This window comes from Amblyomma mixtum, chromosome 1 (assembly GCF_055824585.1).
Source record: "Amblyomma mixtum isolate Tamu chromosome 1, ASM5582458v1, whole genome shotgun sequence".
In the NCBI taxonomy this organism is placed as follows: Eukaryota; Metazoa; Arthropoda; class Arachnida; order Ixodida; family Ixodidae; genus Amblyomma; species Amblyomma mixtum.
In genome coordinates, this window is record NC_143012.1 from 142,086,268 (window position 1) to 142,109,149 (window position 22,882).

Here is a 22,882-nt window from a genome sequence, read left to right on the forward strand (position 1 = left end):
GGCATGGGGATATCGAACGGCCTCCCCTAAGGGAAACAAACTATGGACAGAAATCCAAAACTTAAGGCTCACGCTACTAAACAACCCGCAAGACCCCACGAGGATAGGCAATAGCGTCAGCGTAGACACGTCCCCAGACTTGACGCTAGGCAAAGACCTCGAGGGTGAACGATGGTCAAACACAGGACACACCTTGGGTAGCGATCACTACATCATAGAGATTGAAACACAAACCAGGCCGATGAAGGGGAAGCTGCGCGAAACGAAGCTGACAGACTGGGACACCCTCCGAAAAGTTCGGGACAGAACCGCTCCGAGGGAGATATCGGATCTAAATCAATGGGTTGAGACACTCAAAAAAGACGTAAACAGTCACACTAGACAGACCCCAACCACCGAACATGACATCACAGACTCGAGGCTAGCCCACATGTGGGAAGCCCACGAGAGCCTCTTGAAGAGGTGGAAAAAACAGAAACACAATAGAAGGCTAAAGAAGAGAATATCGACACTCGAAAAACAGATAGAAGACTACACAAACGAGCTTCAGCGTCAACACTGGGGACAAATTTGCGATGAAATGAATGGAAAGCTAGGGTGCAAGAACACGTGGCATCTTCTTCACCACTTACTAGACCCAGGACAAACAAAGTCGGCGGCACAAGGGCAGCTTAAACGATTGATTCACAAATACCAGGGAACAGCCGCGGACCTAATAGAGGAACTGAAGAGCAGGTACCTTAACACAGACAAAGGGGGTTCATCTCCAGCTTACCAAGGAGCAGAGAACACACAGCTAGATGAGGACATCTCGATAGCGGAGGTATGGAGAGCAATGAGTCAACTAAGAACCACGTCGGCAGCGGGGGCAGATGGGGTAACCAACAAAATGCTAAGGAACCTAGATCTAGTCTCGGTCACGGCAGTCACAGATTACCTAAATGAGATATGGAAACGAGGTAGTCTACCTTCACAATGGAAACATGCCAAAGTAATCTTTATTCCAAAACCCGGGAAGAAACTTGAAGTGGGCAACCTCAGGCCGATATCGCTAACGTCCTGCCTGGGGAAGCTGATGGAACATGTCATATTAAACAGACTCCAGGAATACGCAGAGGAAAGGGAGGTATTTCCTGAAACGATGCTAGGCTTCAGGAGCAAGTTGTCCACGCAGGACGTCATACTCCAGCTCAAAGCAGACATCATAGACCCGCCCAACAAAGGGGGCGCCAAAACTATACTGGGCCTGGACCTACATAAAGCCTTCGATAACGTCAAACACGAGGTCATACTAACTAATCTGGCGGAGATTACCCCTGGAAAGCGGACCTACGATTACGTAAGGGACTTTCTAACCGGCAGAACCGCAGAAATAAATCTAGGAGACATCCAGTCAGAAACTATTAAGCTGGGAGATAGGGGAACGCCGCAGGGCTCAGTGCTCTCTCCTTTCTTATTCAACCTGGCGTTGAAGAACCTACCGCCGCTATTGAAGACTGTCGAAGGTATAAACCATACGCTATATGCGGATGACATAACAATATGGACGCATACAGGAAACGATGGGGAAATAGAACAAAATCTCCAACACGCGATCGATATTGTCCAGGAATACGCAGAATGGGCAGGACTAAAATGCTCGCCAAGCAAATCCGAACTTCTGGTGATCCGGGGGGCTAGCAAACGCGATACCAACGCAGGAGACATTCACGTACTGGTAAATGAGACTCCGGTAGTCAGAGTTGACAAAATCAGGGTCCTAGGACTTATAATACAGGACAATAGAAAGAACACAGAGACAATAAACAGGCTTAAGTCCACAATTAACAAGACAACCAGGCTCATAAGGCGAATAGCTAACAAAAGACGGGGAGTCAAAGAGAAAGATCTCTGCCGAATGGTTCAGGCTTTCGTGATAAGCAGAATAGTTTTCGCCGTTCCCTACCTCAAGCTAGGGCTGGCGGAACAGAACAAAATAGATGGGATCATAAGGCAGGCATATAAAGCAGCATTGGGGCTGCCCCACTGCACTCCTACGGGAAGACTTCTTAAACTGGGGATCTACAACACCACCACGGAACTATGCGAGGCACATATATTTGCGCAATTAAGGAGGCTTGCGAGCTCACCCCCGGGGAGAAAGATCCTGAGCAACCTAGGATTACATGATAAAATTCCGGAAAGAAACGCGCAGGCAAAATTACAGACCAAAGTTAGAAAATTACTCACTATTAAACCACTTCCAAAAAACATGCACCCTGCTTTTCACGAAGGCAGGAGGAGAGCCAGAGCAAAGGCCCTTGAAGCCAAGCTCGAAGGCTCGGAACACACAACCTATGTAGACGCGGCGGAATACGAAGGAGGCGACTCCTTTGTGGTCGTGGCCGTGAACGACTCGGGTGAAACATTAACGGCCGGTTCGGTCAAAACAAAAAACTCAGGGACAGCGGAGGAGGCGGCTATCGCCATGGCAATGGCCAGCACCAAAGCAGTCACCATAATTAGCGACTCCAAGGTGGCTATCAACAATTTTGCGCGGGGTATGATCTCCCAGGAGGCAGAACGAATATTAAGACATAAAGACTGGGACCAAAGAGAGGTGGAACTAATATGGGTGCCGGCACACTCGGGGAACAGGGGAAACGAGTTGGCTCACAGTATAGCTCGAGGTTATGTCAGCCGAGCAGTGAGCCGGGTCGAGTCCCCGAATTTCACGAGAGATGCATTCATATCATTTCACGAATACACCAATCAGTTTAAACTGGAAAGGAGGATCTATCCGCCACCAGACAAAAAGCTCGACAAAAGCCAGGAGGTAACGTGGCGTCGGCTCCAGACGCGAGCCTTCTTTAGCCCGTCGAGACTAGCACACATGTATCCAACACAATACAACGCTACATGCAAACAATGCGGCGAGATAGCCGGATATGACCACATTTTATGGAGCTGCAAAAAGGCGCCGCCACCGGCGGACCTACTACCAGTCCCTTCTCTAGAGCGGTGGGAGGCTATACTGGCCAGCTCAGACCCGTTGATGCAAGTCCGGGCCACTGAGTGGGCTCACAAGGTCGCCAAGAGCCATGGGCTCGAAGCCACCTAGTATAATGCCCACTAGGGCTCAGTGCTGACAATAAACGTTTTCCAATCCAAAAAAAAAATTCCGCACCCACTGCACAGAACAACAAACTGCAGGTTCGCGCCTGCACCGCTTTCTGTTAAATCAAGCGACTGCTCGCTGCACACGAGACACAACAGCGCGCTGATCATTGTTCTTACCACTGCTACATCGACAAAACGGTAGCCAGTCGGCACTTGAGGCCCACCGCTGACGTCTGGCGTCGCACGCACAGTTGAGCCGTTGCGGTCGTCGCATTCTTGAAGGAGCGCGGCCTTCCTTTCAAATGCAATCAGGACATCCTCGTCGTCGGGGCTTGAGTAAGATGCTTCGGTCGCCGGCGATGGAACGGAGATAGGCGATATCGGTCGTTCCAGCGCTCTCGGTCGGCCTTTGCTGGCTCGGCCTCTCGCTTTCGTGAAGCGGCTTCGTTTACCGAAGCTGTTCTGCGACGCGAACTTCGCAGCTGGCATTCTTCCAACAAAAATATATGTTTGCAGAAACCAGAGGAGCAGAGAGACAAGATCCAACGCAGGATGCGATCAAGCGTGGTCTGACAAAGCAAGGCCTCGCATAGCGCGAAACGACATTTAAAACGTCACGTGCTGTGTTTGCGCCAATCACAGCTCAAGTTTCGGTTTGCTAGCCAATCAGGGCTCGCCGTCTTCAGAATTTTGCGTTTGCTTTTTTAACCTTTGCTGATGTTCCGCTCTACTCTCGACGGAAGCGCGCTCGCTTGCTGGAAAGAGGAAGAAACGACGCTTCTGACAAGGGTACTCGCTGCTCGCTAGGCGTAATAGACGCTCCGCGCGTGCGCGCTTTGAAAATGGCGATTGCGGGCCATTTTCCTCGACCCAGAACGACGCGCGGGCGCTGCCGACCTTCCAATAAACGAATATTTCTGCTTTTCTAGAGCACGCCCGTGAATAAAATTTTGCCGAGATGTTCTTTATTAGTCCGGGAATCGAAAACGAGGATAATCCAAAAATGGACTTTTTGGCCCAAAATTGCGGTTTTTTGCACCGTGTCCCCCCTTAAGTCCAGAAGGTCATGTCTTAATTCGACAAAACTGCTTCTGTTGTTTCTATTGTCTTTTTCCCCTTGGATAGCAACTGAGCGCTTCCTTTCCTTCTGCCTAGTGATAGCACAACCAAACTGTGGTCACTAAAAGAAACAGGCTCAACCACATAGTCTTCACAGTTAGGGGCAATTGGAGTCGACATGTAGAAACGACCCAATCTAGCATGGCTGGAACCTTGGTGATGCGTGAAATGTCGACGCTTGCCACCTGTTGCCAAATAGGCCACGTCTAACAAGTCTACCTCATTTACTAGGTCTGTCAGATATACCCAGGTATGCCCATAACAAAGAGAAGCCTACTGCACTGAAAGGGACTATGCAATAAATTGAGATTATGTAAAGCATATGAGGGATAGGCATTCCATCACTCATCATCCCGGCGCAGGAATTTTTGAGCTAGCATCAATAACAACGAAGTTATAGACGATTGAAAATCACGCGCTCCTCTCCCCCCTCAACTTGTACACGTGGAGCACCAGAAAAAAAAAATAAAGAAAACAGCTCTGGGACTGGGCCCTGCCCATGAATACGCCATTCGCTGACGTTCGGTTTGCAACTTCCAGTTGTCACACCCAGCACTGCAGCAGGAGCATTGGCAGCATCTCTCTCTTCGCCTTCCTGGATTGCGGTGCGCGTCAGATTTCTTTGCTTGTCACTGCGACAAAGACACTGCGAGTGGCTCCCGAACTCCGGACAGAAAGAGCGGGCAGAGGTAAACTGAAACCATATGCGCGAAGGCAATGCCTAGCTGGCTCGCGCTTGCCCGAGGGGGTCGCGCGGCGGCCTGAGCAGATGATTTTCATGGCTACCGGAAGCGTACCCGTGACATCATGGCTGCCGTGGCTCCAGCGAATGACAACGTGTGGTCGCCTGCCAACGTGATGAGACTAGTGACATCTATTTTCACGATTTTAGTTTCAAAATCGGTCACCACGGAGACACCAATCGGCCCGCGAATTTTAAAAAACACGGTTTTTAAAGATTCGCAATAAATTGCCGGCTCAATTCCGAAGATTGGCTGAATGTTTCTTAGCACCATTTCTAAGTACTGAAAACATTTACAAGCGACTTTTAATTCATTGCATAGTCCTTTTAAAACAAATCTGCAACATTTTCAAAAAACCGCAGTCTCTCTAGGTTTTGTCGGGCATAGATGCACAAAGCGCGAACATTTAAATATCCGTATTTAAGGGGGGGTACCACAGCGGCCATCTTGGACAAGACGTTAGTTCAACCACCAGGGCGGCTCCACTTGTCCATGGAAGCGAAAAAGCGCTCCTCCGAGACGGTCTGGTCCTCCTCTCTGCGTTACCTTGACCTCCTCTCGCTCGCATGGTGGCAGAAGGAGGCGGTTAGTCACGGAGGGGGGGATAAACGCCCCGACAATGACGACCGCGCTCGAACGTATTTCGCCCCTACGCACCCCTTGGCGGCCCTGCCACGGTGCCTGGCGATTCTTTTTTAGGGGGTACTATTGCGAATGTGGAAAGTCTCTATATCTTTGACATTTACAGAAATCATATTTTGTTTCCATTTTTTCCAGAGTTGTACACGTTGTTTTATAGTTATTCTTTTCTTACGACCCTGGACAATATTTTAATGACTAGCAGCGGCAGCCACGGCAAGCAATATTACAAAATAAAGCTTCGTAGGTTCCACTGGCATCCATAACAAAGGGCCACAAGACATCTGTGGCACAATATCTGTAAAACAATATGGATGATGTCGAAATGGATGCAGCGGAATACAGTCGACTCCCGTTAATATGAAGTTCACGGGGACGCCAAAAAACTTCCAATTAAACAAACTTCCAATTAAGCAGGAGGCACCAAAAAATTCTCTTTATTTGCAGTGAAATCGCGTCAGCTCACGAGAAATAGTCCGTAACCTTTCGCTGCTTCTGCTTAGTGAATCGTGCAGCAGAAAGCATGTTTTGCAGGCTATAGATATGCTTAAATGCTCGCGCTAGCATGTGAATGGCGCTAAGCAAACTCACCTCGTACTGTGAGGAGTTGTCCATGCACAAAATCATGCGCTCAAGCAGGTGCTTCCTGTAGAGGACCTTCACATTTTGTGCCCTGGTCCATGGGCTGCAGGACAGACGTATTCGCAGGCAAGAATGCAAGGCGTATAGCGCTTAAGGTCGGCACATTCATGTGCGCACTGCACTGGTCCACAAGAAAGAGCACTTTCCGGTTGGACGACGCAAATTTTCGATCCAGCTTCATCAGCCAATCTTTGAATAAATCTGAGGTCATCCACGCCTTTCTATTCGACGCATAGTCGACAGGAAGTGTCTTCACACCTTTAAAGCGCCTTGGTTTGGCAGCCTTCCCCACCACAAGCAGGCGACATTTTTCTGTGCCAGTCATATTGGCCGCGAGAAGCACAGACACTCTCTCCTTGCTCCGTTTGCCCCCGGCACAGTCGGCTTTAAAAGTCAATGTCTTCTCGGGCAGAAGCCGGTAAAAGAGAGCAGTCTCGTCTGCATTAAATATGTTTTCCGGTTCGTACTCGGCCAAGTACTCGGGGAGCTTTTCATCTTTTCATGTCGAGCATGTTTCCGCGTTTACAGACGCCCTCTCACCGCAGGCGCTCTTGAACACCAGGTCGTGGCGATCCTTAAATCGTGTGAGCCATCCATCAGACGAGGCAAACTCTTCAATCCCCAACATTGTTGCGAGTGATTGGGCCTTCGCTGCGACGATCTCACCGCTGAGAGGAAGTTTGTTATTGCGCGCTTCCCCAATCCAAACCAGCAGGGCCTTCTCAAGCTCTGGATGGGCGCCTGTGCGCATTCGTTTCCGTGACATCTTGAATGTGTCGTGCCCAAACGCATCCAGGATTGAACGTTTCTTAATAAAATTGGAAAGGGTGTTAGGCTTAATGCCATACTTCCGAGCGATGTCTTGCTTGGCGGTGCCTCCCTTTTCAACTTCTCTCAAAATCTCTACTTTCGTCGCCAAGTCAAGCGTGCGATAATTTCCACGAGTCGTCATGACTGGTAGAACCGCTGCGTGCCAAGTCAAAACAACAGTCCAAATTGCACTCGACGAGATCCTCCTTGGCGTGGAACCAACTGCGGAACGAACAAGAGAGAGACTGGTCGCAGCAAAGAAATGAGCCTAGTGACGCTGTCGCGTCGCGACTTGTCAGCACGCGCTAAGCCTAATCTCACCACTTCGAGTTTAGCGGCGCTGCGCGCGCTTACGATGGCATCGGTATATCTTGTTCGTTTCAAAGCGGTGGTGCTGACAACCATGATAATATCAAAATGGCGGTCGTCGTGATTCTCGATTGAAAAAAAAACGTCTAATTAAACGATACTCTAAGCTTTTCAACTTCGAATTATTGAGTGATATTTCCATAGAATTACATATAAAACAGTCGGGACGACCACATCTCTTCTAATTAACCAAAAATTCCAATTAAGCGGCTTCGAATTATTGGGAGTCGACTGTAGTAGATGACCTCTTGGTTTCAAAGGGCGGTTGCCATGTGTGTTGCCACAGCCTTTTCTGCCGTCAAAGGCGCGTGACGCTACGCAGCTGCGGGTGTCGCGTAAGACTTGTGTGCTATCGATTCCCGTTCGCCGTGCAAATGTTTATTTCGCAATTCCAGGAAAAACACGTGCAGTGAACCATCAACCCGAGATTTCGAAGCATGGCGAGTGTTTTTATTGTTTACGCACACACTGCCAGTGCTATGTAGAATTCTAAGAGAAAGCGGATATGGTAACAGTAAATAAGAGAAAATGGGCAGAATAAGGCATATCAGAATGGTACAAACATATTGCGTTCAAGTACTAATGTTGTTGGGTCAGTAGCTGCGGAGAGGAAAAGGAAGCAATATCACAGTGTGTTAGCCCCCTTCATCTCCCACCCGTTCCCAATAATAGCTTGGGAGAGGTAAACTCTTTTGTGCTTCAGTCTGTAACGTAGAGATGCGTTGCAAGTAATGCTGAATTTTTTTTTCCGCCCATGCATCCATGCATGATAACAAAGATCCCGAAAGCGCTTACGGGCGCAGCCGGCAACATTCTTTTCGTTCACTTTTTATTGTCAAATAAACCACTGCCACCACCAAGGTTCGAAAAACGAGAAGGAAACACTGGCTATGAAACTTCAACCGGAGACTGCGGGACATAGCTGGCAAGAGCTAATAAGTACTCATTGCAATCGCGTCGAGTTTCTCCCTACTGTGGCCTTAGCATAGCATTTCCATCCATTCATTGGAACTGCATTTTGTTGCCACACGAGGCAACGTTCCTGCTTTTCTGATATCGTTAGTGATCGGCACGAAATTGTGATAATTCCAACAGTTCTGATTCCCTGCTGTCTTGTGAACACAGATGTGAGCGTGCAGCAGCATCTGTCTAGAAAATAAGCGATCGAATGTGGATATTGCACTACCCCCCCCCCCCCCCCCCCCCTCTATCTTTTTGTATGGGCACTGTTTGTGTAGTGAATTTGTATAGTAAAAGGCTCATTTTTTCTCCATTCCGGGGAATGCGGGAAGTCGGAGCTATATGCACCGTGGTAGTCCTCTAGCTGAAGTCCGCAAAATCAGTTGACTTTTGCTTTCACGTCACTTTTCAATTGAAATCGCTTCTGCTGCTCGGTTTCGTTATGTTTGCTGTAGCATAAGAAAACATTTTGTGCTCACGCTGAGGTCTGGGGCGAATCGATCCTTGCACAATTAGTGAATTTCGGCGATAGGTAGCGGAAATTCGCAGATCTGGCCTCCCAGTGGTCTGCATGGTCCAGGAGCCGATTCGAAATATTTGGCGGCGTTTCAGGACAGCGCTTCTCAACCGATGAGCCACAGCGCGAGGCAGGGGTGCAAGATCGTGTCTTCGCCCTAGGATAATCATCTCTGGCCGCCTCCTCTCTCGCTACTCACAGCGTTCCCTGTGCCCCTTCTAACATGGAGCGCCCGGTAGCTCTCTCCCTGAAAAAAAAAAAAAAAATCTTTTAGAATAGCTGTGGACACTGCGCAACTCAAGCGCATCGGAACCGGTTGTCAGAGCGTTAGCCAACACAGGGTATTCACAAGGCCATTCATCCCGTGGATACATGAGCCCGATAGAAGTCGAGCTGAGTCCGCATTTTGAGGGAATGTGAAAAAAAAAATCGAGGAAGAGAGTAGAGGAGTCTCGGTTTTCCTTTTCAAAAGTTGCTCTTTCGAATACTCAGCTCGACCTGCACTCTGATCGCATTTCTTTTGATTGTGATAGTACGTTCAAAAAAGCGCTTGAGTAAGAGGCCTCAAGGGTCCAACTGCAAATTTTGCAGTAACACTTATTTCGTCTGTCGTGTTCAAAAAACTACGCGAAAAAATACCCAGGAAGCGAGAAATAAATACGCCGACTGGCAGTACCGTTTTTTTTTTACTTTTTCGCGAAGTGTTGCAGTCACATCATGCGCTAACCCCTGCGCCTTGGCAGCGACACGCGGTACACCGGAGTCTCTCACGTCATGTGCGAGCCATCTTGGGCCGGCACAGCAGCATACTCGATATTCGTAGCGGCAACTATTTTTCTGAAGAAACATGTCTGTTCCAAAAGAAACAACAGTGGAGCGAAGGCATAAGTCTAAACACATCGTATCAACGTTTTGAAAAAATAACATCATCTACCAACCACGCACACGGATGTCGAACCTACTTCTTCAGCCACACCTGGCTGTATACCGTATTTACTCGCGTAATCCTCGCACTTTTTTTCCCTGAAAATCAACGCGAAGTTTGGGGGTGCGATAATTATGCGGGGAAAATTTTCAAGCAAATGTTTCGGAGTGTTAAATGAAAAGATGAATGGGTGCGAGATCGGGATTGTCAGGTCCGCTTTTGTAAATATAACGAAAACATTACTTTCAAGCGGAACTTACCTTCGTTATGAAAGTACAAGGTGAACGTAAGCTCAAGCTGCTAAAGCACTTCATTTGCTGCGTGCAACCTCCCGTCACTACTCGTGTTGCGTACGTCTATCAGGCAATTCTACTCTTGATCAGAGTCCGTGTCGACACTGGAATCGTTGGCTTCTGCGGCATCGGTTTCTTCATCTTCCGATGCTTCTTCGTCGTCCCACACCAGGTGGTCCTTAGTAGCATCCAAGGCGTTGGAAATTCCTGTTTTCTTGAAGCTTCTGGCCACCATGTCTACATCAATCATCCCCCATGCCTCTGATACCCAGCTGCACAGCAGCTCCAAGGACGATCTTTTGATCTTGCCGCCCGGCGTCAGAGCATGCTGGCCTTCGGCCATCCATTCTGCGTACAGCCTCCGGATGTTATCTTTAAATGGCTTGTTCAAAGATACGTCAAGAGGCTGTAGCATTGATGTGAGGCCGCCGGGTATGACAGCCAGGTCCGTGCGCAGTTCCCTCAATTTCGCCCGAACCGATTCTTGAGGATGGCCCCGAAAGCTATCTACCACGAGGAGCGACGGAAAAAGAAGCGCTCCCGTTCGCCGCCCCCACACAGTCTTGACCCAGTCCACCATAAGGTCCGCGGTCATCCACCCCTTTTCTTGGACGCGCGCGTGTATACCAGGGGGAGCCTTCCTTTCGGGAGGGTCTTCCGCTTAAAAATGACGTACGGTGGGAGCTTCTGCCCGTCCGCCGTCACGCCTAGCATAACCGTGCACCTCTGTTTTTCGGCACCTGTTGTCCTGACGTGCACAGTCCGAGCGCCTGTTTGGTCCGCGTTCCCTATCTGGGAGAGCAAGAAGTTTTTCTCCTGCCGGATGCTGATAACGAATCGATATTTTCTCTTCATAGGCTGCGGGCAGGCGCTGGCAAAGCGTCGTTCGCCTCCTGAGCGAGAGTCCATTGCGCCGCATAAAACGTGTGGCCCACCCGTTACTAGCATGGAAGTCTTGCACCGGGATGCCCTCCTTTCTTGCGATTACGAGCGCCTGGTTCCGTATTAATTCAATTGACACAGTACACCCATCCGCTCGTCGAGCCTTGATATATTCCAGCAAAGATGTTTCGACGGCAGGAAATTTCCCAGTCTTCGGTCCACGGAAGGCCCGGCGCGTCTTACCGGTCGTTTTGAGTTCGTTGTGCTGCCATCTCCAATACACAGAGGTGGCATAATTGGGTACTCACCAGTGATACAATGGGTAAAATTTATTTCGTGGCCTGCTGACGCGAAAGAGGCGGGTTCGATCCTGGCCACGGTGGTCGACTTTCGATGGAGGCAAAATTGTAGAGGCCCGTGTACTGTGTGATGTCAGTGCACGTTAAAGAACCCCAGGTGGTCGAAATTTCCGGAGCCCTCCACTACGGCGTCTCTCATAGCCTGAGTCGCTTTGAGACGTTAAATCCCCTAAACCAATCAGATGGCAGAACTGGGGGCATTGAAGCAAGATCGTACATTATGGTGATAAAAGCATATGACTCGCTGTTTGTGACAATGCTCAGATCACCGGAACGGCTCAATACCAGAAAGTTCGGTTTCGGAAGTGCTGTGATCACTTCCTAAGCTGATGATGATTGGCTCCAGCTTGTTGCTAAACCCACGCTTCTCCCTGAACAGCATTTCGATGTCCTTCACATGCTGCACAGCATTGGCCCAGTTTTCTGCCGTGACCTTCTGCACTTCGGCAAGCAGTAGAGCCTGCACATCCCTCGTCTTGAATGTGGTGTTCAGTGCTGCCACTCCATTCTTAATCTGTGCCCAAATAAGTTCTATAGGATTAAACTCACAGTGGTAGGGAGGCAGCCTGAGGACAGCACACCCAGCACTTTCAGCAGCTGTATCAACCTTGTACTTTACAAACTGAGCCTTGACGGTGGCTACAAGGTCAAGCAGCTGCTTCTTCGTCATGGTGGCGGGGCACGGTATCGCCTTCGAGGCCACCCAGCCTTGAATGTCTGCCTTCCGCCACGAGAGTGACGGGACATTCTCCACGCGTCTGGAATGGTAGGACGCATTGTCCATGACAATAACACTTCGAGCTGGCAGCTTATCGAGGACGGATCTAAACCACGTCTGAAAACGGTCGCCGTCCATCTCTTCGTGGTAGTCGCCCGTTTTTTTTTCCCAAGAACACATCCAAGCAGCCATCAACAAATCCGTCCTCACTACCGATGTCAGTCACAATCAGCCGCTGGCCTTTTCCTGACGGCTGCTTGAGCCCCGTTGTCAAGCCGCGCAAGTACACGTCGCGTGACGACTCAATTGTCTTGTCGGACCACACCTTGCTCACCGTGTGGCCAGCGGTTACCCACGTTTCATCGAGATAAAATATTTTCCGGCTTTCTTCCCTGTAGTGGGCGATCTTGTACAGGTACTTATGCTGCCACCGCAACAAGTCGTCGCGCTCGATGAACAAGGAGTTCCGCCCACGTTTCTCGTTCTTGAAGCCGATGTCCAGGAGGAGGCGGCGGATGGTCCATGGCTGAAGTGTAGGCAGCTCTTCTGAGGCGTCCGCGGATGCAAATTCTGCAGCAATCTTCTGCACTGTTGGAACCTCGTTGCGCCGGAAAAAGCTGTGCACGCAGTTCCTTAATGCGGTCAATACGAAGCTGTCATACGTGTGAATGCGCCTCTTGCAGCCGTCACGTTTAGGCCGCTTCCGTAGAGGCGTCCGTAGCTCCCCGTCCATTGTTTTCGCAGCGCTCTTGATATCGAAAACCTTGCGTAAGCTCACACCGGTTAGGTGGCTCACCCTCTCGCAGATCTCCGTGATCGATGCTTTCGGTTCCTCTTCTCGCAGCCTCATGTAAACATTCAGCACGATTTGCTGAGCGGCACTGCAGAGGGAATTTCCACTTCTGTTTTTTTTTTGAATAACCCCTTCGGTGTCGTTGCGCTATCCTGGAGCTCCTGAGGCGTACCTGATAACTGCGCAGTCGATGAAGGCGAGCTCGACGAAGCATTTGGAGGAACGCAGAAGCATAATTATGCTCAGCCAAAAACGCGTCCTCAGGAATGACATCCATGTTCGAAACAGAAGTATGTCTAAGCCTCGAATCGTTTAGCACCTCTAGCACAAACAATTTTTTTTATACCGCCGTAAACAGTAATGACAATTATATATTAATTTTTATGGAAGAAAGATACAGTATTTGCATTGTCGCACAAAATGTTTCAAATTATGGTTTTTGCCTCTTGCGATGTTGCGTGGCGCGCGCCGGGTTTTTGCGTTGCAAACGCTTTATTTGAGCTCAATCAAGAAATAAGCTTTCAATGCGCTACTGTAATAATCGAGTCAAATTGTTAAAATTTATGCCTGTATAATTTTTTTTTGTGATTAGATCTTTATTTAGGTTACAGGGAAAGCTTGAACAACGTACTATTTTGCAACCTCGCGGAGGAACAGTGGCTGGCGGTAATGAGGGTGTGGGCGGAGCTTCACTGCAGACTTAAGTTGTATCCAACTATAGCGTACCCTCCTAGCGGCCGCCAGGCGGAGCACGTTTATGTTAGTGGTTCAACAGCGGTACCAGACACTCACAGAGAAAAAGACGACGTACAAGGAGGCTCCTTCTGTGTGTCTCATCTTTTTCTCTGTCAGTGTCTGGCAGGGCTGTTGAACCACTATAGATCAAGTCCACTCAACCCCTATGAATCAACTCCAAGTAGCCCAATCTGCCGTTCTTCAGAAACTCGCTTGCAGGGTTGCCTGAACGCCCTTGAATATTTTCTGCGAAAATGCATTTATAATTGTGGGTGCAGGTGGTCTCCAGAGCAGTAACGGGCAGTGCTGGCTTCAATAGCCAGAAGGGAAAGGGGTGAGTCATCTGTGAACACGCCTTCCCCGGTGCACTTTACAAGGCTACGCTGGCGAACCTGACCGCATCTTGTCACTTGAGTCTGGTGACTGTCAGGACCAAGCATGTAACTGCGAGTGCCTAAAGGCTACTGGCAGTACACATTCCCCCCACCCCCGCAGTTGTTGACCGAGCAAGCGTCGTTCCTGGAAGGAAACGCCGAACGCACTGCTTCACCACGACGGTGAGAGCAAGGGTTGGGTGCCGCGATAAAGATTTTTATTACAAACCCCACTGCGCCCAGGGTGGGTGCGCCCTGACAACTTCTACCCACTCCCCGCAGCAGAGGCACACAGGTCTGTCTCCTCTTTCTAGCCTGGCCTTGGCTACAGAAGAAGCTTGGATTGGAACGGCCGCATTTCAATCACCTTCGCAAAACATCAGCTTCGCAGAACTGTGAAACCCCTCCCTATTGTAAGCAGCGTGACGTCAAAAAGTTGTGGCCCGCTGGGCAAAATTCACAACTTTTGGTTCTGAGCCGGTGTTGCTGGTCCCGAGGGCTCCTTCCCCGCCTTTCTAACCCGATTTGAGACGCCTCGCCGGCCCTCACAGGAAAGAAGAGGGGAAACGCTTGCGCTGAATGACTTGGGTCGGGGGAAAGGCTGCAGCATGGCAGGAGCGCGCTCCAGGCGGCAGTGAAAAGCGCCTTTCTGGCCGGTGCCTCATAATTGTCCGGGTAGGTCTGCTGAGTAGCTGCTAGGGTTGTGGGCTAGGTCTTGAAGGAAGCCAGTTTTCTTTGCACGTGTTGGCCTGCCTGCAAATCTGTATGCGCAGTCGCGTTTTTTTTTCTTTTTCAGGTGAGAAAAATGTAGAGCCCAAGATGTGTATCCCAGAAAATAGTGAAAACATTTTTTTTTTTTCTGCCAACTTGAAGGAGCGAAAATTGCTAATTGATCACGTGCACTCAGTGGAGCAGATTGCCAATGAAAACGCTGTTACCTCAATGGGGAAGTGTGTGTCCTAAGTGAATCAACTTGAAATTCGAGGCCAATACGAGGCCAATATAATGGGGTTTTGTTATGTTTTGTGCTAATAATAATATAAACAATCTTTATGTGAGCATAAAATAAAGTGCCTCTAAACAGATATGCGAAGCTGAAGAGATTACCGCGCACGCGCATGCGAGAACACTTTATTTGCAGAGCCATCGCTATATGGGCTCATGCATGTGCAAGCAAACATTTTGACTTGGAAGTTACATTCAGCCAGAGCAATGCCTACTCCCGTAATATCTTAGAATTTCATGAAATATTGAGGAAAATAGATGTCTGTGTAAATGATGGCAGATTTTTTTCACGTTTCATGATCATGCACACAAAAGCAACCGCTGTGGCAAATGCTATTTCAAGGCCGGAATGCGAAGACAATGCAAGCATGCTGCTGCTGTATGCTTTTTTATAAACAAGCATGAGGAACCGTCCTGAGCAAGAGGCTGAAGTGTTCGTCAAATCTGGTGAAATGTAGAGTTCCGGCCCCTTCCAATTAGGTTTTTTTCATAACCACGCTAATGAAAATCTGGCCGTAAATGTTTATCAGGTAGACAAGCACCATTTTGAAAATATTTATAGTCTTTCTTCTAATTTGTGAATACGGATCGACACTAACGTCATTTTATGCTCCCCGCTTTGTAAACCAGGTCAAAAAACAATTTGCCATGTAAAACCTGCTTCCCACATAACCTTGCTGAATTATCCTGAAGTCCTTGATGGTGTTGGTGAGAGGGCTTCGAAATCTGCTGAAAAATAGCTCTTAGGCGAAATGTTTTCACCAATGTCATCCACAGACCACGCAGCCAAAGGACTTCATACCGGTTTCCAAGAAATTTCACCGGATGCTCTCGGCCCCTCGTGTTCACGGAACTATCCTGAGTAGTAGTAGTAGTAGTAAGTGGCTTTTATTGTAAATGAAAAGGAAGGTAAAAGGATTCTTGCCAGCCCCGGCATCTGCTGTCATGTCTAGAAGCACCTGAGCTGGGGCTGGGGGAAGGAAATGGAAAGCAAGATAAGAGTGAGGGGGAAAACAAAGGGTAGAGAGAGAGGGGAAGAGGAGGGAATACCTTCCCACCTGGGCATGCTCAAAGCAGGCCCAGACTCTCTCGGACATGTCGCGGCTTGCAGCGTGAATCATCCGCCACGCCGGCGCTGACACGGACCCTTCCTCCTCCCCTCCTCTCCATCGGTGCGAACTCCTCCGACGCTCGCCGCCTCTCGACCATTGGTCTAATTTGAACGGTGGCCAGTGCTGAGACCTGATTGGAGGATTTGAACTGCTGGCTGCCGCAACGGACACGAGCGGCTATAAAAACGGAGCCGCGCTGAACCCGCGGAGCAGACGGGCAGCAGAAGAGCCATCACGCCGGAGCTACGCTCGCCGTCGGGGCCGCCCTTCTTCCTTGTGCTAGCCCGTGGTGCTCTTGGCCCTTGTATCATGTAAAATCCCTTGTACATACTGTACATAAAAGTAATTTGACTGACCGTCGCCTCGACCGTTTCCTGGCTCGGACTCCCAGTCCCAACAGTGGATGGCAGCTGCGGGATGCCTCAGTCCCAACAGCAGCAAATGTCGCTGTACTATTGCGGAGCAGCTCTTCCGGAAACCGCGCCATTTACAAGAGCTAGTTTTGAATCATAATACCCTGTAGCCGAGACTGACAACTAATTGCATTTCTAACGATTTCGGTATCCGTGCTTTGCACACCGCTAAGGGAAGGTACTGGTATTTCATGCAGTGCAAACAGTGGCAAGAGATGCTGGCATTGTTTTTGCTGCATTGTGCGCATGCATATCACCAGCTATGCTCCCATATACCTTTCAAGAATGTTATCCGCGCATTCTTTTTTTCTTGCAGTGTGTGATTGACATATAATTTGGGGGGCATGCTTTGCATTCACTACAATGCTAGTGAAATCGCACTGTCCGCACATTCACTTCGCCAGTGGTAGAGGCAGAAGCGGAAGGCTTCATTCACTTCCATTGATGTGCATTTTCAAAAGACAAACGCATGTTCCTTGTAAAAACAGGACCATTTTATTGCAACATCTGCTAAGCACGTTCAGATGCCTTGCACAACTCTCCCGCACATCATGGTGGCTGCCTGCAAGCAAACAAGTCCATACCAATGTCATATGCGAGTCTGTTTTCAGGAAGTGACAGGAAATGTCAGTGCTCAAAAGCGGGTATTACTTGTTCTTTACTGCTCAAACATTGCAGTTACTTTCTATTGACTTAGTGTTTCAGTAACACACAGACATATGCTTACCTCTCATCATACAAAAATGTGAGGGCAGTAACGGAAAAGGAAAGAAAATATGTGCATAAACATAGCAAGTGGACTGAAAAGTCCTTACATACATCTAAGTAATTTGCTGCCACTGTAACAATGAGAGCAGATATGTTAGGATAAAAGCCTGCTGAGCACGATAGAAACATATTCTGCTTACGCCATACAGGGTGATACAAAGCTGCTGGAACAATGATACACTGCTTGATTTGATGTCGCCAGCAGTTCACGAAGAAAAAGCTTACCAGCAGAAGGCTGTATCCATTACACACAAGCAGAAAAATGTGAGCTGTGAGGTTGAATATCCCTTGAAAGTGTATATTGATACTGTGCTTCCAAGGAAAGTGAACGCCACAAGCGGGCTAGCAGCAAAAGAAAAGACGCAGTTATAGAACAGAAGACGGGAAAGTAATGGGCAGGCATACGAAGTACAACATGTCCAACTAAGCTATACACTTGGGGAAAAAGAAACAACTGAACAGTGCCGTTGCAACGCACATATAAAAGCCCCACATTTTCCTTTTCAGCTAAGGAAAACACCCAACTCAAGGAGAGCTGTGTAGCTTTCAGGCATTTGTATGAAACAAGTGATAAGTTTATAGCAAAAATACCCTCTATAATGATTTTACCTGGCATATACTCACCTACGAGGCCATAACAGGAGGGCAGAAAGAAAAACTAGAAATATATTGTTGCAAAAGAGCAAACGACTCGGCGAGGTCTGATGGTCTGCAGCAGCAAGTCTTCAGGGAATGCAGACATGTTGCATGCCATTTTCAAAATCCCGTACCAGCATTTTTTCCAGTGCTGGATGTGGTGCATATAAAGATTAGGCTCCCCGTGATTTGAACAGGACAGGAATAGAGGTCACAACTGGCTGTGGTCCTCCACTGGATGTGACCTGGCTGGTGATGGGAGCACAAGAAAGATATCAACATAGGTTACAATAACTTATAGTTCATAGTTGCTCAACCATGAGCTAATCATACAGGACAACCCATGAGATAGAGGTGTTTCTGACAGTCATCGTAGTAACACAGTTCTCGCTGGTTGAACCTACTACTGATTGTCAAGGGAATGTGCCATGAGATAGAGGTGCATTCTGATAGTCATTATAGTGGTTGCACAGTTCGGGCTGTTTGACAGACTACCGTATTTTCCGGTGTATAGGTCGCATTTCTTTCTGAAATTTTCGTCGGTGCGACTTATAAATGGAATAAATGCGGGTTGCGCCAGCTGCTCCCGAAAAGGTGCTTGTGTGCTGCTATGGATGTGCTGCGCGATGTCTAACTGTAGCCGACCACTACCGCGTCCCTTATAGTCCATATGTCACTTTGTCATGTTTAACCCAGCAACTTACAATTTTTAGATTTGAAAATATCAGTGCGCGCTGTCTCTTGAGCGAGCGGATAACTGTCTCCAACATACTGTTATCTTGTGCATCCGGCAGTCGGCGGCAACAGCTAAATTGAGTGCACGCCATTTTCATAATACAGTACGATGATTTTTTCCAGCGCTAGCTGCGGTGTGTATAAAGAGTGGTTCGCCCAGTTAGGTAGGAGTCAGCAACTACTGTGCGTGGCCTCTGGTATAGCCAGTAGGGAGCGCATGCATGGTGACACCAGACAAACTTCAGTGTTTGGCCATACAGTGCTGCTATTACGCTCTGTCGCTGACATAGCGTGCGCACATTTTAGCCGACAATGACGAGCGCCAGACGCGCAAAATAAGGGTATGATGGATGCAGTTTTCCACTCGTGAATTTTATTTACTTTTGACCGCGCCTTTGCGTGCCTTCCGTATGTATCTCAATAAACATTTTTAAAAGTCTGATCTAGTTTTTAGATTGTATATCAGCTGCCACAATTGTCGGCGCAATTTTTTTACAGGTGATCCTCAGCGACCCCAGTGGACGGGTGCGTCTTGTACACCGGTGCGGCTTATGTATGTTTTTCGGATAAACAGCCATCTGAAGGGGGATACGACTTATACACCACCAAATACGGTACTGATTGTCAAGGGGGATGTGCCACGAGAAAGAGGTGCATACTTATAGTCATCGTAGTGGTTACACAGTTCTCGCTGGTTGAACCAACTACTCTTACGGGAAGTGACATGATTGTCTTCAGACAGTGGCACTGTTTTTCTGCTTCAAACATACATAGTTCACTCCTTTTGGGCACACGCTTCATTCTTCCGTGTGGAAGAAGTCGTTTTTTTTTAGTTGGCTTTTGTCTATGGCAAGCCTATTCCATTCTGGTCGGCGGATTTCCATTGAGCGGGTAGTTCGGGGGTCAGTAATTTCTGGAAGAATGCAGTCTCTGTAGAATCGAATAAGACTTTGCTCCATTTTGTTCCTCCAGAACTCATCATCTCGCAGCAGCTGCTGCACATGAATTCTTTTTGTGGTGTACACAACAGTCACAGTACGACCTCCCAGTGATGTGAAGCTGGCCCTGAATTTGATAAAAGTATTGGTGAGACTGTGGAAGCGTAGGAGCAGTACTGCTATCTGTTTTCGCACAGATCTTTCGAGCAGCTTCCAGTGGGTCCTGGTCTTTTGTTGTGTACGGACATTTGACCTCCACAATACCATCAGTACCAACCAGACCATCAGGTGAAGCAGCCAAAAAACCATGCTCTATATCTACAAAAAGCCCGCACTGCTGCACCTCAGTTTGCTTCGAAGCTTCATACAAGCTCAGAGCTTCTTTCTCACGGTGCCTTCCATGTTCCAGGGCTGCTGTAGTGAAGCTCTTTCTGTGCACAAGGCTTTTGACAAGTACATCACATGGAGTAGAGTCCTTCCGTGTACAAACGGAATGGAAGTATGATGCTGTAAGGCGATGCTGCCTCTCAGCATGCCAGGCTGGATTGTCAGCCTGACCTCGTGTTGCGTTTTCAATTTCCTCCTGCTGCTTGCGATCAACCTGCAAACACTGAAGCATTTCTCTAGTCTTTTCAGAGAACTGTTCAGGTGGCATATCTGGCTGTTCACAGTTAGGCCCATAGTGACGAAAAGATTCGCAGGCCATAGGATCTTTGCGTCTAGGCTTCTGCTGACCATAGTCATCAAAGAGCCGTTTCCTCTGCAGCATTTTATGCACTCTTTCGTCATTTTTTTTTGCTACATACTTTTTCAGGACAGGTGCAGGGCTCTTGTTAGTTGCAGCTTTAGCAGCTATTGCATGCCACTGAGGTCCAAGCTGAAAACTCAGTCCAGCACCTTGGCACCGATGCTCATAAGAGCCTTTTTGGCACCGGTTGATCTGTTTGCCACCTGAAAACTTGGCAGCAAGAGACATGTAGTTCTCTGCAAGGTTGCTTGTATCCCCTGTCACCAGGCAGGCAGCCTTGTCAGCAATAATATTTGCTGCACTCATTACCTTGACTTTCAGCATTTGAGGAATGCACCCGCAGGAATTTTCACCCTTCGTTCCATCACACAAATACCTTTTTCGTTTCTCATGGCAGCCAAATACATGACTTGGCCGATCCAAGAGAACAGCAGTTGGATGTTGTGCGCTGCGCTTTATCAGCTCTGGCCTCTCCTCAGAGGAGCCCTGAAACTCCCGCAGGGTGATGCGCTTTATTCTAGGGCCGCTTAGGAGGCTGGCACTCCCTTTGCACTCTTTCACAACACCATGGAGGCAAGTGGTATAACATTTGACTGCATGATCGGCACACTCGCTCTTCTTTATGAAACGACCATAGTCTACCTTCGTGCTGATTTGATTGTAGACAGATGAATCACCATCCCCTGTGAAGGTACGGTATTCCAGGCCATGCATCTCTGTACTCATTTTGAACCCTTCCACAATAATATCAGCCTCCACAGCACCAGAGCTTGCGCTCCAGTTTTTGTAGCGCGCATGCTCTTTCACCTGCTTCTGTTCTCTTGTGTAGTACTCACAGGTACTGCACAGTTTGTTCCTCACACCCAGGTAACGCAGCTTCTGCGTGCGTGCTCCATTGATTACCACAACTGCAGAATTTGCTGAATACCTGTGGCCATGGCTTCTGTGTGACCAGCCGCCGTCAACCACCACCGTGATGTGTGGAGTGGTGTGGTCCTCACAGAACTCCCCTGCTTCAGCCGCCAACCTTCGCTCCTCTTGGCCAGCTTTGAGCACATGCTTCCAGTGCTGAGAAACATAGTGGTTGTTCCACATGAGTACAGAAATTACCACCCACAACGAATCACAACACACAAACATGGGTATGAGCGCATGCTGCTTGGTTCTTCATGCTTTTGAAGTGCAAAAGATAAGGACAATGAGAGAGGCTGAAAAGGGAGGGCGTGATGCATAGCTCTAGATATTGTCATCTTAATGACCACCCATTTTGCATGTGGTGGACTTCCACAAAGACCAATCCGTGTGTGTTGTCCCTGTGGACAATGACAGTGTGTGCAGTTTTGCCTTGTCGCTCACAATATGCCGCTGCATAGGTGCTTAAACTTTATGCACACCGTGATGTCACAGTCATGTCTGTGGACACCTATGTACTCACAGTTATGGGGTAAAACATGAAATAACAGTGCACAAAAGACAGAAAAATGAATAGTGTTCTTGTTGTGCTTCCTGCTGGCATGACACACAAGCTTGGTTTTAACTTTTTCCAATCCTCTCCACAAGTTCAGGCTTAGTTTTCTTTGTTGCTATTTGAAAAAAGCCGCCATTACTACACTGCTGCCTGGTATTAGTTTCCAAGAACACTGCTGGTGAGAAAATACACAAACTACATTTGTACCTTTTGCAAGATAAGTGGACTAACACACAAAGCTACCTAGCCAAGTGTGCACACAATACTAAGCATAATACGTCCCTGTCTTTTTTTGCGCTTCAGGCTTCGCTATTATGAGCATACTAAGCATTGTTTTGCCCCTTGACGTGGCCAATCCCCATATATGTTGGTGCTTGCAAATCATGCAAATACACGAGAGCAGATGCCAAGACCAATACTCTGAAATACAAGAAAAATATTGCAATGGTATGTACATCGTCCTACCTTTCCAACACAGTCCTCCCGGCACATAAATGCTCCTTTGCTCATGACTGGGACCTGCATAACTGACATCACCTCCTCCAGGTGAGAGTGGCCACACCCTATACTCATAAATGCCCAGACAGCAGCATCGTTGACGCCAAGCTCAAGGTTGTTTCTGAGGGATGCCGGTTCCGGAACCGGGTCTGTGGTGACCTTTCTGACCTCATTACAGCCACTGCATTGAAAGATCAGCTCAGACCACAGCCCTACATTTCGCTCCTTTTGAAATACAAAGCGGCCCTCTTTCGACTGAGGGCAACTATGAGTGTCAAGATGCCGTACGGCAGCTATGAAGTGTGTCAGTGACACCACCCTCCTCCCCGAAATAGCTGTGGCGTCTCCACTGCATCTGTGTCCCTTTCGAAGGAAAGGTCTGGTAAGGGTTCGTCACCGCCGAGTCCCAGACCATTCCAATAGTCAGGTCCTCCAGCATCTGTAAGGCCCATACTGGGGGGGAGTGGACATTTCTGCACCTCTGCCGCTTTCTGGCAGGGTTTCTTTCTGCCTGAAATATGTGGCGAAATAAGAACACAATCATTGTAAATAAGTCCATCGTTGTAAAATAAAGCTTCAAAATA

The 22,882-nt window shown here is 48.4% G+C and overlaps 1 long non-coding RNA gene and 2 pseudogenes across 1 annotated transcript in view; 1 reads left to right on the forward strand and 2 right to left on the reverse strand.

The window, feature by feature from the left end:
• The window catches only part of LOC149367780 (uncharacterized), a 190,015-nt gene that overhangs the window by 16,194 nt on the left and 150,939 nt on the right, over positions 1-22,882 (forward strand). The gene's annotated exons all lie outside the window — the stretch shown is intronic.
• On the reverse strand, positions 11,623-12,925 carry LOC149367781 (uncharacterized; annotated as a pseudogene).
• On the reverse strand, positions 19,444-22,529 carry LOC149367782 (uncharacterized; annotated as a pseudogene).